Source organism: Hippocampus guttulatus, chromosome 10, assembly GCF_054856545.1.
Source record: "Hippocampus guttulatus isolate MCC_2025c chromosome 10, RoL_Hgut_1.0, whole genome shotgun sequence".
Classification (NCBI taxonomy): domain Eukaryota; kingdom Metazoa; phylum Chordata; class Actinopteri; order Syngnathiformes; family Syngnathidae; genus Hippocampus; species Hippocampus guttulatus.
In genome coordinates, this window is record NC_141270.1 from 16,292,106 (window position 1) to 16,308,811 (window position 16,706).

The 16,706-nt window shown below is 40.7% G+C and overlaps 1 long non-coding RNA gene across 1 annotated transcript; it reads left to right on the forward strand.

Annotated features, from left to right (window-relative positions):
- The first annotated feature begins 5,411 nt into the window (after positions 1–5,411).
- LOC147199447 (uncharacterized) lies at positions 5,412–9,285 on the forward strand. The gene is made up of 3 exons (XR_015102155.1): positions 5,412–5,500; positions 5,575–5,738; positions 8,794–9,285. It is a non-coding gene; the product is annotated as an uncharacterized LOC147199447 (long non-coding RNA).
- The last annotated feature ends 7,421 nt before the right edge of the window (positions 9,286–16,706 follow it).

The window sequence follows — 16,706 nt, forward strand, 5'->3', positions numbered from 1 at the left end:
GAAAAGGGCTTTAATTGGCTTTAACTGGGGCCGCAGCCCGACTGAAAATGACAAAATTGTTCCACCTTGGGCTCAGCAGATGTTTACTTTAAGAATCATAACGGAATCTTCTCTTCCAATGTGTTTATGTAATTTGGGGTTAACGTCAGTGTTGAAACCGTCTCCTAGTAACCAACAATTTAGTACAGCAAACACTCAAAAGTATAAAACGAGCTTGAGTGAAGTCAAGACAAATAATTATACATGTAAAAAGCAAACAAAAGAGTGAATTGTGAATTGTGAAGTACAGTCTTTTGTAATACAACTCTATTTCGGGTATACCACGGAGTACGTACACGACACGAGTGATTGTCTGCTGGGCCCAAAAGTGGTTCGCACACTTCACTAAAAACACTCTGGCACTTTTTTTGGAAAATGAGGGTTTACCTTATGAAAGGTATGACTACGCGAATTCCCACGAAGATGGAGTAAAAGCATCATTTTTATTCACTCATAGAAGAAGCATCACCAAGCCACCGAGTTGCACTTGTCAATGAGTCTAACCGTTGTTGTCGCTCTTGCCAGCGAGCTTTTAAAAAAGCCAAAATCGTCCGATTTCAGCCTCTCAAACGTAATTTCAAATTTGCCCTCCATTTAAGTAGACGCATTTTCTTTGTTTTGAGCAAAACAAGACATTCACGGAAATTAGCTTGGACTGAAAGCTAATCAACATTGTTGTCTATTACGTAACCGTGCAATCATTCCCACACTTAAAAAGTTCCAGTAACCAATACAAAGTATGAAAATCCTCTAAATCCACCAAAACAAACAAATGCGACTACTCAGATAAAAATTTCCCAAATACAGTATATATATATATATATTTTTTTTTATACCCAGAACAGGTTTATGTGAACGATAAATATGGGAGTATAAAAATGAAAGCTCGATTCACTCATTTTGAACTTTCAGAACGTGAATGTGTTTTTATCCATCAACATTAACATTACCCCCCACCCCCGACCCCCCACCTCAAGTAAAAGTAGTGAGCTACAGATGCCTCACAGTTATTATTGTCATTTTGTTTGGTAACTTATTCTCGGTTGGTATTTGTCGCGATTTGATTCTCTTGTCCTTTTGAGACAAGCAATTTCAGTTTGTATTTGCCTTGTCTTTTTGAATGTGACTTTTTGCTTCTTGTTTTCTCCAGGTCTGTTGACCAGCGTCATTATTTGCACTTTGTCGGTATTGAGGTCAGTTCATTTATATTGCATTCCCAGTGGAAAGGGTTCCAAATCTGAAAATGTGTTTCAGACGCGTGCATACTTTGAGAGTGGCGTGAAACACAGTACTACAATGAAGCATTGTCCACATTGCATGTTCTAATGAACTGAATTGAATGGGGGGGGGGGGGGGGGGGAACCCACAGAGGACTCAAAACCTGTTTTCTCTTTTATAATGACAAGCTGTCTCGATTGTATTTGATGTCACCCGATGTTTACTCACATGACAAAGCCATGCCACTTACACACCCTGCTTTGGACCATACAGGTATGTCTTAAGTGTTAATCAGTTTGTTTGTTTTTTTAATTAAAAAAAAAAAAAAAAAGAAAAAGCCATTTTGTAGTGTGGGAACGATCCAATGTAGTGACATTGCCAGCATCTGACCTAGCATTTATTTCTTTATTTTTTCCATTTGAATCGTTCAGTTGACATTGTTGTCGATATTAAACAAACATGTAGTAATACTATAGATATGATTATACAGTGGAACCTCGGTTTATGCATTTATGGTGGAAGGGGTCGTCCAATAAAGCCATTTAAGACAATAAAGCCTTTAAAATCAAGCACTTTGTTGCCAAAAACGGGCAATAGAAAACAAAATCCTTTTTCTTTTTCTCTTTCTTTCTCTTGTTCTCTCTTTTTTTTCTTTCTCTCTCCTTCTTGCTTTTTCCTCAACGCATTTGCATCTACTTGTAGGTCAGGGTACGTACAGGGATAGGTAACTCCACTAGGGAACATATCAAACGATCAGCTCATCATCAAGCTCTGAAGAAGCCTGAAACGATCACGATCAATTGAATTCGGCGTGTTGGAATAGGGAAAGATCAAAAACAGGCAAGATATGGCTCACGAGGAACTGGAGTTTCCTACCCCTGGGTTAAGCGCTAAAAACCTTTTTTCCAGTGCCACTGGGTATTGACTTGTGCATGAGCAAGTAAAAAAAAAAAAAGTGTTTTTTTTTTGTTTTTTGCATTTGGCCTACTTTACACCAATATGTTTGAAAGTTAAGTAAACAGTTTATTCGTAATTTTTATGATTTATTATGTCTGCAGTGCAAGTTTTCTGTTTGACATTTTTTCCCCCCATAATGCCACGTGGTATACGCATGCAAGCCAATATCCTGTGGCATTATGGGAAAAATTGCCAAACATACATTGCAGACACAATACAACCACACACATTATGAAAAAACAATGTTTACTTAACTTTCGAACAAATTGATCAAATGTAGGCCAAAGGCTATGCTTATGTCAATACCTTTCAGCATTTAGCCTACAAGTATTCAATTAGTTTGACAGTCGAAATGATTTTACTCCAGATTGGCAGCTCCATGCTCCCGTCAGATAAAATGTTCCAGAGGGATCTACACAAGGCATTATCGTGAGTAAGCTGCCATAGGTATGCAAAGGTCGATTCACACCTGTTGTGGTGCGTTCCTACTTCAACGATATGCTAAAATTGGAACATCGTTTCTGCCAACACGGCTGCCACATAGGCTCTTTGGTAATAAAGTCTGTTGATTGCACCACAGTCGTGCCAATAGAAAAAAAAGACTGTAACTATCAGACTGTGAAGCTATTGTACAAAGAAACGCTTTGAGTGGACTGGTGATTATGTTCTGTTGGTTAAATTGGAAATGCGTTAAATCGGGATCCGTTAATTAATTCGAGGTTCCACTGTATATTCAAATTTCGTGAGTATGACTGTACACATACAGTATATGCAAATACTTTGTAGTTTTCAGTGCAATTATTGATGTCTGCTATAACATGCATCAGCATTTTGTCTGTAATGAATGAATGTCTAAGGTGTTTCAGAACAGACATATTTCAAAATACAGACCACAAAGTTTCCCCTTTGAAGTAATCTCGCCGGAGTCTAACATACTTTCCCAGCCTTTCCTATTACACTTTCATGCACTCCTGGAAGGATTCTTTCTGGAGCCGCCACAATTCTGTCATCACATCCAGCTTGATGTCGTCCATGTCTTCAAAATAGGTCACCTCGATGACTCTTTTGAAGTTGAGAAGGGAAAAGAAATACGCGTAGCCAGCTTGGGTGAGCAGGGAAGTTGCTCCAGCACAGTGATGTTCTTCTTAGCCAGGAACTGTTGGATGCTCAGGGCATATTGTGAGCAGAAAGGTTATAATGGCAAAGCAACCACGAGTCATCCAACAACTTTCGCCTCTTCTAGCGAACTGTCAAAGTATCTTTTTGTCGAAGCATGTTTTTGTTGTATGTACTGGGTGAACATTATTTATGCATGTTTGAAAACAGTTTCTCACTCAATAGCACAAGAAAGTCTGTCCAAGGTTTTGCCTGGTAGTGTTTGTTTATACTGTATGTATGATTGAATTTAGGTACAATACATTTGTACAAATGCATAATTATGGCTACACTATGTATATAGAGTTCATTTTCCACTCAGAAAAGGTGCGGAAGACGGTATAGAGGCAATAGATGGATAAACGGATGGATATTTACCTCCCAGCTGAACTCAGTTCGTCCACTAGATGTCAGTGTTGTATTTTCTTTATTGTCGCCGCTTTCAATGGGGAAAGTGAAAGCTGCTTAATCGGTAGTGTCCGAATGAGTGAAGTTACTGCATCGTGTGACATTTAAATTTACATTGACATTCAACCACTTTTCAAAGGCTGGTTAAATTCCGCTTTGCATAATGAATGTGAGGGTTATAGTGTGGATGGTTGTCTGATGTATACACTCTTTGATTGATTGGTGACAAGTCCCGGATACAAACTGACTATTGTTCACGGTCAGTTGGGATTGGATTCATCTCCCAATGACCCAAAATACTTGGGAAAAGCAGTATTGGAAATAAGTGGATGAACAGCTTAGGTTGCACTGAAAAAAATTGTAAAGCGCTTATGTTACGGCCAGATGCTGATGCATAAGCGACCTCAATGGCTACTTCGTGCCCCCAAGAAGCATGAATATAAATATGTTTTTGTTTCACAAATGAAATAAATGAAAGAGGTGACACAAACATCACAATTCTGTATCCACTATAAAAGGGTATCAGTAGTAATCAAGCACGGGTGACACCATGGGAGCATGGTGATAGGAGTGGGAAGCGCCAAAGCAAATTCTGCTCAGGGCCTCAAAAATGTTTGCGCCTGCACTGGTTGGGGCTAAAGACCACAGTGTCCTCTGGCCCATTAGGCAGTCCAGATGAAAGGACATGATAACACATGAGTGGCAGCTCTGTGGCAGCTGTGTGCTTGCTCCCAACCCCCCTCACCCCCCATCTTAGTAACAACCCTATCCGAGCCCTGCTTCATTCACAGAGCGAGGCGCATGTTAGTGTGACAGCTGTCTGAGTCCTTCTTGTTCTCACCTCTTCCTCCTTCACAGCTTTGCATATCCCTTTGTCAATAGCAGAACCTACTGTCTCTTTAAATCTAACAGTCCTGAAAATGCTGCACATCTTCATTGGAGGAATGCATTTGTGTAATGATTCGTTTGAAATGTGAATGTTCAGACATTTTGGCCAGAAACTCAAGATGATCTCAACAAGCACATGTGCTTAATGTGCTTTATAGATAATACTCTAGATCAGGCGTCACTAACGTGATGCCAGCAGACACCAGGTGGCATCCAAGGGGCACATGAGTAGCCCGTGGGCCTGTGCTATAAATAGCTCACCGGTGATGGGACGTTCTGATTTCCTCGGAATAGTGTAGAAATCATTTGAAAACGTGAATACTAGTAAAGATTTATCAAGGCAAAAGTGTAGCATATTGATATTTATCTGTTTCCTATTTATCGTAAGAAATCATGAACATGATCAGTGTTTTTGCATGAAAGAATGTCATTAAATATTTAGAATGACTCAACTCAACTGTATTCATAGAGCACTTTCAAACAGCCATCGCTGCACACAAAGTGCTGTACATGGAGCAACTAACATATACAACAGTAAAGCAACAAATCAGTAACAAAGACCGTAGAAAGCACTGAACAGCAAAACCAAGATCAAATCTGAGTCATGCTGAGTCAAATGCCAAAAATACAAGTGAGTTTTGAGGCGGGTTTTAAACATGGGCAGCGAGGGGGCTTGCCGAATGTTCAGTGGGAGGTCATTCCAGAGAGAGGGACCAACAACGGAAAATGCTCGATCCCCTCTGAGCCTCAGTTTAGTTCTTGGTACTTCTAATAAAGTCTGGTTTGCAGACCCGAGGCGCCAGGCAGGTGTGTAGGGGTGGATGAGCTCAGAGAGGTAAGGTGGCGCAAGGTCATTTACAGATTTGAAAACAAATAATAGGATCTTGAAAATAACTCTAAAATGTGTAGGTAGCCAGTGAAGGGATGCCAGAGTAGGAGTTATGTGCTCCCTCTTACGAGTACCAGTCAAGAGGCGAGCAGCAGCGTTATGGACCAGCTGGAGACGCTTAATGGAGGATTGGCTGACTCTAGAGTAAAGGGCATTGCAGTAATCGAGCCGGGATGTGACGAAGGTATGACATGTAATAATAGCATTATTAATGGTCAAATGAGCAGGTGCGGCTAATGAGTACAAAATGAGTAAAACACAACTCCACAGACTCATTCGGTCGTACACATGGCAATTGCACTGGTTTGCCCCAATATTGTTATTCTGGCTCAACTTCATTTTACAAAGCTGTGTCCAAATGTTAATGAAGCATATTTATATTTGCGAATCAGTGTGTTCCATTGTATACACTCTTGTATTCTTACATGTGTAACATGGTACTCATTAGTTTTGTTAGCAATTCATTAATTAACGCGGCTGGCATATTTACAGCACATGTTAATTTTACTATCCGCAATCTTTTTGTGTTTCTAGTTTATGACAGTCAGCAATGAGGCTCTTTTACGAAAGGATAAATGCTTCCCCCAGGGGCTGTAACTGCTCTGTGGGAGTCTTTCCCGTAAATGGACAATGTTTCTGTCTAATTGCAACCATAGAATACCCATGCCCTGCACATGTACAGAATGAACTTCAAAACCCTTGCCAATCGGTGTCACGATTCAGGAGAACACAGATTTAGCTTAACCGACCAAATGACATCGTGATTCAACTTCTAACCTGATAAAGGACATGTTCTTGAGTCACCCTGCCATTTCTATAAAGCATAGTCATGCTCAACTTCAAGAAAATCACTTCTCTCTCCCAAGCCGCTTCAGTGGTCCAGCGCATGTATCACCTCACAAGGGAGGGGACCAGGAGGCATTGTTACCAGATGTCCAAGCCACATCACCTGGTTCCTCTCGATGCGACGGACCAGCGGGTCTACTCTGAGCCCCTCTCGGGTGGCCAAGCTTCTCGTCAATCGCGAAGAGAGAACACGCTCAGCCTAGCCACCCTACAGAGGAAACTCATTTCGACTGCTTGTAACTGCGATTTTATTCTTTCGGTCACGACTCACACCTTGTGACCTCTGCACTGATCCACCTTTTGATCGCTCCATTTTTCCCTCACATGTGAACAAGACTCCAACATTCTTGAACTCCTCCACTTGGGGCAGAGTCTCATCTCAAACCTGAAGAGGGCACTTCACCTTTTCCAACCGAGGAAACTGGTCTCAGTTTTGCATGTGCTGATTCTCGTCCAAAGCGCTTCACACTTGGCCGCGAACCGCTCCAGTGTGAGTTGAAGATCGCTGGTTAATGAAACTCAGAGAATCACATCACCTGAAAAAAGCAGAGATGTAAAACAGAGGGCACCAAACCACCTCCTTAATTCCTCACCCATGCCCAAATTTGCAACATAAAATCGTCAAATATGTCCACAAAGCACATGTTGACTGGTTGGGGTAACTCCTCTGCATTCTCCAGGGAACTGCGGAGCATTGAGCTGGTCCAATGTTCCACGGCCATCCTGGTTCTACGTGTACATAGTAAGGACACCTTTATGTTTGAACATGATATGACAATCTGTGACAAGCACAGATGTACAAAGCACACCGCTCGGTTTCTGGTCTGTGAGCCCGTCCCAATCACATCCTCTCAGATCTCACTGTCATTGCCCATGTGAGCATTGAAGTCTCATGTTCGAACTGGAGGGTCCCCAGCAAAAGTACTCCCCATCCTCCCCCTTCAAAGAGTCCAAAAAAGGGTGGGTACTCTTGAGTTTGTTGCAAAGGCACACATAACAATCAGGCCGCGTCCCCCCACCCAAACACAGAGATAGGTTAACCTCCTGTCCACTAGGGCAGTGAACGGCAACATTTAGGCACCAAGCTGGAGGCAAATAAAGAATGCCCACATTGGCTTGGCACAACTCCAGAGTGGCAGAGAGTCTGAGCACTCTTAAGTAGAGTGGTACCAGAGCCAATCTGTGTGTCAATGTGAGCCCTACTATACAGTATCTGGTCAAAACGTTTCAACTTCGCACAACAGCTGAGGCTGCTTTTCTGCCCATCAGGTGACATTCCACATCCCTACAGCCATCAAATGTTGCTGATTTTTGGACCGTAAAAGGTCGATGAGACAGATTCTCCTTATAATTTTACTTTCTGTCCTTTTTTTGCATGGTCCAAGTTCTCAACTGTATAACTGGACTCTTTGAATCACATAATCACACATACAATTCACACTGAGGTAAAGCTTCCCACATCTAAAATGGCTGAATGTGAGTACACAAATAATTGACAGGACATTATAAGGACATGTTTCATGCAGCCGTGGCACGGTGATCGACCGGTTAGCACATCGGTCAACTAGTTTGCAAGTCTGCCTCACAGCGCAGAAGTCCAGGGTTCAATTCCGGGCTCTGACCTTCATGCATGGGGTCTGCCGCCCAAAGACAGCTGAGATAGGCTTCAGGACACCCGTGACCTAAGTGAGGATAAGCGGTTCGGGTAATGGATGGATGTTTCTTGCAGTTTTCAAATACAAACTACAGAGATGAATACTCATTGCACTCTGTGTCTGAGTTGCTCCCTGACATGGAAAATCAGATTTAAAGGTTGAGAACTGATTGAACCAAAGAGGACTAACAGAGGCTTTATTTTCAAGACACACCATGGCAGGATTCAGCATCATCCCTAAAATCAAATTGTCAGCAATGACTGAATTTGAAGATTGTCCCCAATGTGATTCAAATTAGCAACCCCCATTTGGTGGATTCTTCGAATTCGTGCCACTTGAATGGAATGCCCAGTATCGGACTTCTTTGTTGATTACTTGAAATTGGTGTACTCTTCATCCCCAGGAATTACCCTGTTGTGTATATTTTGTTCAAGCAAATGATAACCTTCACAAAGACTTGGGTTGTTTAGTGAAAACGAAGTGCCTCCTTATATAGTCAAGTTATTAGGGAATAACTGCTGCAGCATTGCATCAAACGACTTTCTGAGTTTGGTGTTTGGGATGGAGAACAGGCCAGTGTCAGATAACTGCAGCCTCCGGAAGGGGGTGATATATTTTGTAGCCAAGGTTTGGAGGGATTTTTTTGATATTCAGGAGAAGCTTCCAGAATATGAAGACTCATTTGCCAACTTGACAGTGTTTTATTGCCACATAATCAATAATTTATATCCCCAACAGTGGGCTTTCCCTGGTGGCTAATAATTATGGCTGCTCCCTGGACACTCTGGAGGAGGTGAGCAACAGGGGGATGTCAGCTAAGCTAACAGCTATGATGGACAGATCCTCCCACCCCCTCCAGGCCACCCTGACAGCACTGGGCAGCTCCTTCAGCCTGAGACTGATACACCCGCGCTGCAAGAAGGAGAGTTACCGCCACTCATTCCTGCCGACTGCTGTCAGGCTATTGAATAGACGGACCTGAAAACCTGGACTCACCCCCACTCACCTGTTCTGCTTATATTTATATTTGATATTTTATGTTTATATTTATTGATACAGTTTTGTCTTCTACTTTCTCCCTTTCATAATTCTGCGGCTGTACATTGGGAATTTCTTCATTGTGAGACAAATAAAGGTTTCCTCATCTTATCTTCTTATTAAATGACACTCAAGTATTGATCATGTTCTGCAATTGCAATTAAATGTGATTATTTGATATCATATTCAACTTTTTTTTTAACTCAAGTGACACTAAATTAAGGAAGGAACTTCCATTCCATGATGGCGATTGACTTCTGTGTTGTATTATTTTCAAAACTTTTTTTGTTCCCCATAGTGATATCAGTTGTTCAATAAAAATATTAATTATCTATCATGCAATTGTAGAGATGAGCTGACCACGGCAAAAAACGGACAGGGAATGTAAAACATTGAAGTCTATATTTGTCATCACGAGTACCCTCCTGTAGTGGCATCACAAAGGAAAAGTGAAAGAAAACCAAAAACATACTGACGTCAGACAGAGCTAATCCTAGATCAGGTGGGCAACTTTACACGAATTTACCGAGCTAAGGTCTAATGTCATGATAATGACATTTTAAGAACAAAATATTGTACGACTAAGTTGTTGACTGTGTTTTAGTAACACAATGAGGACAGTTAAATATATATATATTTGTAATCTTTGTTTTGTTGTCTTGGTTAGCTCGTTTTGTTGTGCTGTTTAGTCAGGACGTACTTGCAATGACGTTAATGACACAGACTGTCCTGTACATTTCACGCACGATCTCTTGTTGACTCATGCCCATACACACACAATGTGTTCAACAGTATGTGTGTCACACATACTGTTGAACAATTTTGCTAAACATTTGTAAAACTTAACATAAACTGGTATTAATAATTGGCAAGTGTTATCCTTTTCTTCGACTTATTAGAAATAAGATCAACATAGACCAAGAGCAGCACACTGAGTTTTCATCACTTGACTGTATGTTATCATATTATACCTTTGTTCCTCATGCCTGAGTGTCATAAATTCCTCTCCACATGACTCACCAAGATAGCATCAAGCTAGACCAGAGGTTATTCAGTTGTAAGCCAGGCTCTTCATTAGGATAATCAGTTTTGCACAGCAATGATTTTTAGACCTGATCCCAATTCATCATCTCACTCTGCCACTTTAATGAGGGAGTAATTCATTTCTGCTTTATATTAAGGTGCTTCCCACATAGCCATTAAACCTAAAGTACAGTATAATAATGAAAAGACCGATGGCTGTGACAAAGATCCAGAGCCATGCTTTTGTCTACTTATTTGTAACCAGATGATATGTTATGCTTAAATGTAGGTGTGCTACTCATACCTTAGCAGGCAATAAACTGTGTTGAAACGAAAATGAGACAGCAGTTAATGCAGGGTGTGAAATATGTTCGTCTCTACTTTATTTCCCCATATTACTGTCAGGTAATGACATGCGGAATTGTCTGAGAATGAGCAAAAGTTGAAGCGGCTTTGTTTCTGTCGGTATTTGCCAATAACTAAACGTCTGCATGGTACAGCTACCAGATGAGGTGATGAGGAAAATGTTTTGAGCGGCTCACTATTCCGTAGCTAATAGTCTGTCTTAGCTGTAGACTTTGCTTCTACAACCAAATGTACTTGTTTCAACCTGTAACTTGATTTTTAGGGTACTTTCAGAGCTGTATGTGTGTAACAGTTGCGTCTGCATGAGCATCACTCGTGAGTATGATGTATTTTATTTAAAGTTTGTGTATTGATAAATATCGACCGTGAATTGCTCTATTGTAGCATAGAGATTTGGAGTTGTTTGGAGGAGACATTGGAAGAAAAAGGTAACTGCGTTTCTTGCTTTAGTGATCATGGTATTCATCGTCAAATACATGAAATGCACTTAAAGAGTCATTGAAGGCCCAGGCCCTTGACTCACCACCTGCCACTATTATTACGGCAGACATCTAGTTCTGGGTAGGTGACTCATGATTATGAGCAATACGCAATATGATGAGCATGGTGTGCTGTGTTGGCCATCTTGAGCAGAATATGCACTAAAAGTCAGCAGTTAGTTATGAGGTGTACAGAGATTTAACTGAAGTATCACTGGCAGAGATGGGCATTCCACCCCTGGGACGGAACAGTTCGTCCGTCTGTCCTGGACGGACACCCAATTTTGGGATGGAGGACGGGAATTTTTTTTTTTTTTTAAATGACGGATTAAGCAAGGACGGAAGTGGGTTTTTGTCTGTCCCTTGAATCGTCCCAAATTGTCTGTCCCTTGAATCGTCCCAAACTGGGTTAAGTATGTGGTGTCGGGAGGCAAAATAGCAACGCCCGAGTATAGCCAAACACTGTATTTTCTAAACAGCACAACCCTTTTCATCGCAACAGTATTTTTATAGCACCTAGTGTACTGTCAAAGGACATAACAAAGTACCTAGTGACACCCATTGCATGAATGATCAATCCAGCCGGTTGAGAAAGCTGGCTGTGTTGCATGTTTCTCAGCGCCTGCCCCCCATCTGAGGCACAGATTTCGAAAAGACAAGTTTTTCTTTTTATTTTATTTAATCATAGAAGCTATTTTTGTGTTGTGAAATACGAATGTTGATTTGAGGTCACTAAGACATTAAAAATATAGAGAAACGGTGATGTCATTTGTGTTTGATTGATGGCCAGTTTTATCTGCAACAGGCAAGAGAATTGCATTATCTCGATGTAAATGACAGCTCCCTCATGAAACATTGAAGTGAATGTGAGGGAGCTTTGTTGTCTGCGATCAAATGTAGGGCAATGTTAACAAGCCAAACATCAAAAATTTAAATCACCCAGTGGGTATGAAAGAGTTTCAGTGTGTGAATGTGCAACATTTGATAACTGCTGCACCGCAAAGGCTTAAATTCACACCATGCTGTCCATCACAATCGAAATGGAATGCTTCAAGAATCATTGCACCTGCTCATTAACACAAGGACAGAGCTCTCTTAATTGTATTTATTTTTTTTATCTGTCAAACATTTAAAAGTAGTCCTCGTAGCTGTTATGTGGATAGCCCTCTTGAGGCACAGTTACCATAGCAATCTGAGCATTTAGCTTAAAGTATCAAGTCAAATTTTTCTTTGCAATAATTTATTGTGTCCGAAAACATGAGGACAATGACTGTGTGCCAACGATACTTTATTCGAAACGCCATAAGAATTAACATCGGCTTTGCAACCCTGCCGTAACATTGTGTAGCAGTACGGCATTTTTATCCGGTGTGTTCTGGCTTTGGTCAAGTGCCGTTTCATAAACTGAGCTTTGTGATGTTCATTTTAGTCGACAGCAGGTGGCAGTACAGGACAAAATGGCAGCCCCCGAGATGTATAAAAAAGGAGGATTTTTCTGTTTAATTCTTATTCCAAATTCCTCCCCGCCAAAAAAAAAAGAAAATACTGTGCTTCGATTAGTGGGAGCACATGCAATATTATACCAAATATCTTTTTTTTACTTGACTTTCACTTTCAGGCTTTGCATATGGCATAGTGCGGTTAATGAACAAAATGCCTCACTTGTCATGTCATCAGAGCACAAGATTTCTAACAACAGAACATAACTTGTTGCAAGAAGGATCAAGCCAACATTTTTCAAGAGCAAACCTTCTTTGGATACACCACAAGGAATGCAACGGAGCTCGCCTGACTGACCAAATCTAATGACCAAAATATTTACTTTTTTGTCTCAAAATTATGTTTCTCATCTCTAGTGCAGGGAGTCATTTTGATGTTTCATCCAAGTGAATATCTGTGATGAGACCATGATTCTTTAAAGTGCATTTCAAAAGCAGATAATGGAGGCACAGACTATGGATATGAACACGCACTTTGGCATTTCCTCCCTCTGGATGACAGTCCACAAACCAGGCTTTTTAACAATGAGTCATTCTGACATTTGGTCGACATTTTTAGCGTTTCACTCGGACTCAACAAAAGGCATAAGTGAGAATCGAGGCAGTGGCGATTCTTGGATAAATTAATAAGCTGTGTAGATAAATAGAAGACATAACACATAATGAAACCATAAAGCCATACAAAACATGGTTGTCAAAGGTACACAATATATAATGATGATCAACTGTACTGCCCCCCCCCCCCCACACACACACACACACTTCCCTGTGGGCAGTGCGGCGGCCTGTGGAGGCCTGAGCAGACTCCACTTATTATTATTCTCCTGTGGAGCAACATCTGATGGACATCTACCATACAAGGCTAAAGAATGTCAAATATGAGGGCGGGCAGGGAATCCATGAAATGAGCTTCTCCCTCTTTTGCTTCACTGGATAGGAACACATTCACTGTGCATAGCTGTGAGAATTCAAGGACGAAAACAGAAAGCCACATGTGGTAGCACACAAAGGACACACATAGTGAAATATTGACAAACCAACAGTTCCCAGGCCTCAGGAGGTGGAAGCTGTGCTAGCTCAGCTGCTCCTGACTTACCACAAGCAAGTAAGCTCCTCGTGAAACAACAACCCCGGTACGGATCTGTTTTCTTTTCTCCCAGAAATATGAGCAAGAATCATTTGCTAGGGGTGGTTTAATTTTAATACTTTAGCCCAGGTACTGCTTAAAGCAATGGCAAAATGCACATTTGAAAAGACCCAGAACCACCTGCAATAGGTGAAACTTTGCAATATCTGGAAATGATATAAAAATGTGGGGGGAAAATAATTGTTTTACCCCTCTCACATGCTTTAAACACATTTAAACGTATGGAAACAACATTTTTTTTCATTCCTTAGCGCCTCTTCTGACTGTTGCTTGCCGTAAATAGGAAACAATCGTTTACCATTGCTTTGAGGAAATCAAAAGAATATTTGCTCACACAGTTCTTCAAAGAGGCACATCTGCTTCAAGCTGTTTATTTGTCACTTCCAGTCAAAGTTTACTCTAAAACTCAAACACACACACACACGCACACACACACACACACGCGCACACACACGCACGCATCAAAAGAAATGTTCTACATTTTAAGCCAAAATGTCATCAAAACAAGTACAGTAATTTCATCAGAACAAACTCGCTTGCTTCATGATAACATGTCATGTGAAATGCCGTAAATGGGCTGACGGAAATCGGGATACTGCGGGTGTTAAGGTAAATGTTCAAATATCTGCTACTTGAACACTCCTGGAGCAGAGAGAAGCTGTTTTAGTGTCTTCGGGGTTTTTTTTCCAATAAAGCAGACTGTGACTTCCAATGCTGTCATGGCTGTGATTCATTTCGGTGTTCTGAGTCAAATTACTAAACTGGATCCAGATTGCCATTTCCTGTTGTCAGAATGAAAAATAGTAATGGCAGATGGTGGTTATTTTCTTGTTGCGCCAGACTGGAATGAGACTTTATTACATTAGCTGATGAAATCTTGACTTTAATCAGATAATTCACCTTGAATTGTTAAGCATTTGCGTGATTACATAGAATGTGCTGTATATCGAAATGTAAATGTGACTTTAAAAAATGAAGCAATTTTTATTTTGGCCCCAATGTCAGCCCATTGGAAATTGCATTTTGCTGGCATGGGACCTTTAAAAGAGAGAGAGAAAAAAAAAAGGTGGGTATACCCATCCATCCTTGATAGTGTCTTAAATTTGGTCCCGGATGAGCTGCAGCCAATGGCAGCTGACTTTGAGAGGTGGGGTACACCCTGGACTGGTTGCCAGCCCATTTCAGGGCACAAACAGGAAAACAACCATACACACTCACAGTCACACGACGGACAATTTAGAGTGCTCAATTCACCTAATGTGTGTTTTTGGAATAAGGAAGCTGGAGTATCTGGCAAAAGATAGATACACAGAGCCAAGATTCGAAGGCAGAACATCAAAAATATGAGGCAGAAGTGCTAACCACTCGGTTTTCTCTGCCTTGAGCCAAACAAACAGAACGCCTCCAGACAAACATAGAAACTATAAAAAAATTAAAAGTGGATACGCAGGCTAATTACTGTATATACCTGCTGCCTGACACTATATGTCACTGGCATAGATGGGTGAACAAAGATGCATTCTTTTCAATTAAATATAATAAAGTGAACCAACTTTCCGCGGCATACCTGATGATCGCTGCACCAGGCCTATAAAAATCCATCCAATGATCCAGAAAGATTTTGCCTTCATCATTGTGCAGCTGAATGCATCCTCATAATGTAAATAACACCTTCATAAACATTGCAGTTTAATACGTGTCAACTTGTTACATTGCTGATACAGCTCCCTTGAGAACCGTCGAATTGGCACAAACCCATCAGAGGGGGTACGAGCGATGTCATGATTATCGCAGTGCCCCCCGAGTTTCCAAACAAGAAACAGGCTGTATTATTATCACATGAGAAAGTCAGCTGTAACTCTAAACTGATTTGAATCAGTTGGTTGCCTTCATCTTACATGTACACTGACTGGTCACTTTAATAGGTACACTTGTAAAATCTCATGAGCTCCAGAACAAGAGCTGTATCAAAAACCCTTTAGAAAGGTTCACTTGGAGACAATACACGAAGCAGAGTCACTAGCATGAGACACTCCTCCACAGTATTCTGTCACACAACCCAGACTTCTAGAGGAAAATTACAGTGGCCTCAAAAGGCCGAAAAGCTTGTTCAGCATTGTTCTGGAACTGAATATTGTTGTCTTTGGCGATACGATTCATGTTTCTGCCATAACACTTCGTAGAGCTGTACAGCGAGTAGTGAATAACAGGTTGTAATGCTGACTACAATGCAGTATGCATGTCAATTCAAATCAGAACATTAAAAAAAATATATAGTTTTTTTCCCCTTTAAATACTGTAATTGTTCTTCAGCACTACCGTCATGTATCTTAGAGAATGAACATACCAATAAATGTATACAGTCCTCTATATTTTTAGTGTAAGATGAGCTAGAGATTTGAGTGTTCATAAATATGCAACAATGGTGCACCACATGCATATACTGTATGTAACCAAACAGATGATTAATATCAGAATCCTAACCACGGTAAATTTCTGCTCCTATCCGGACCTTTGAATTTAATTGAAGGGGGGAAAAACAGTGTTAACATAACACAATCATGACTATGTCTGAATTGAATTGTTTTGTGTTTGCCAAGACATTTGTAATACAGTATACTGTATTTGCATCTCTACACTTCTACAATCCATAAGCACCACACCAATTTTTTTTTTTTTAACTCTGACTGTGTCAATCAAAACTGACTGTCATTATCTTTGAAAAGACAGAATGTGAGGTAGAGATCTTTAATTGGAATTGATAATATTTCATGAGTGGTCATCATGTCGTGATTATAATTCCTTAAATCATACACTTTTATTTAAAATGGATACAATTTAATTGAGAGTGATATTGCTTCTTTTGCTCTCTGAACAGGTCAACTTTGCCCAAATATTCAGTAAAGTAACATTTCGAATGCAGAGCCATCCTAACCTTTGAAGCTTCCCCACTTTTTCATGCTGCATTCTGTGCCAAAAGTCAGTCAAAGGAACATTGTCGCATGCTTTCATTCTGTGGCGCCATGCACACACACTGTCGAAATCATTGGTTGTTTTGCCTGACTGTGGCTTCGGAAAAGTACATGACTCCAGCATGAT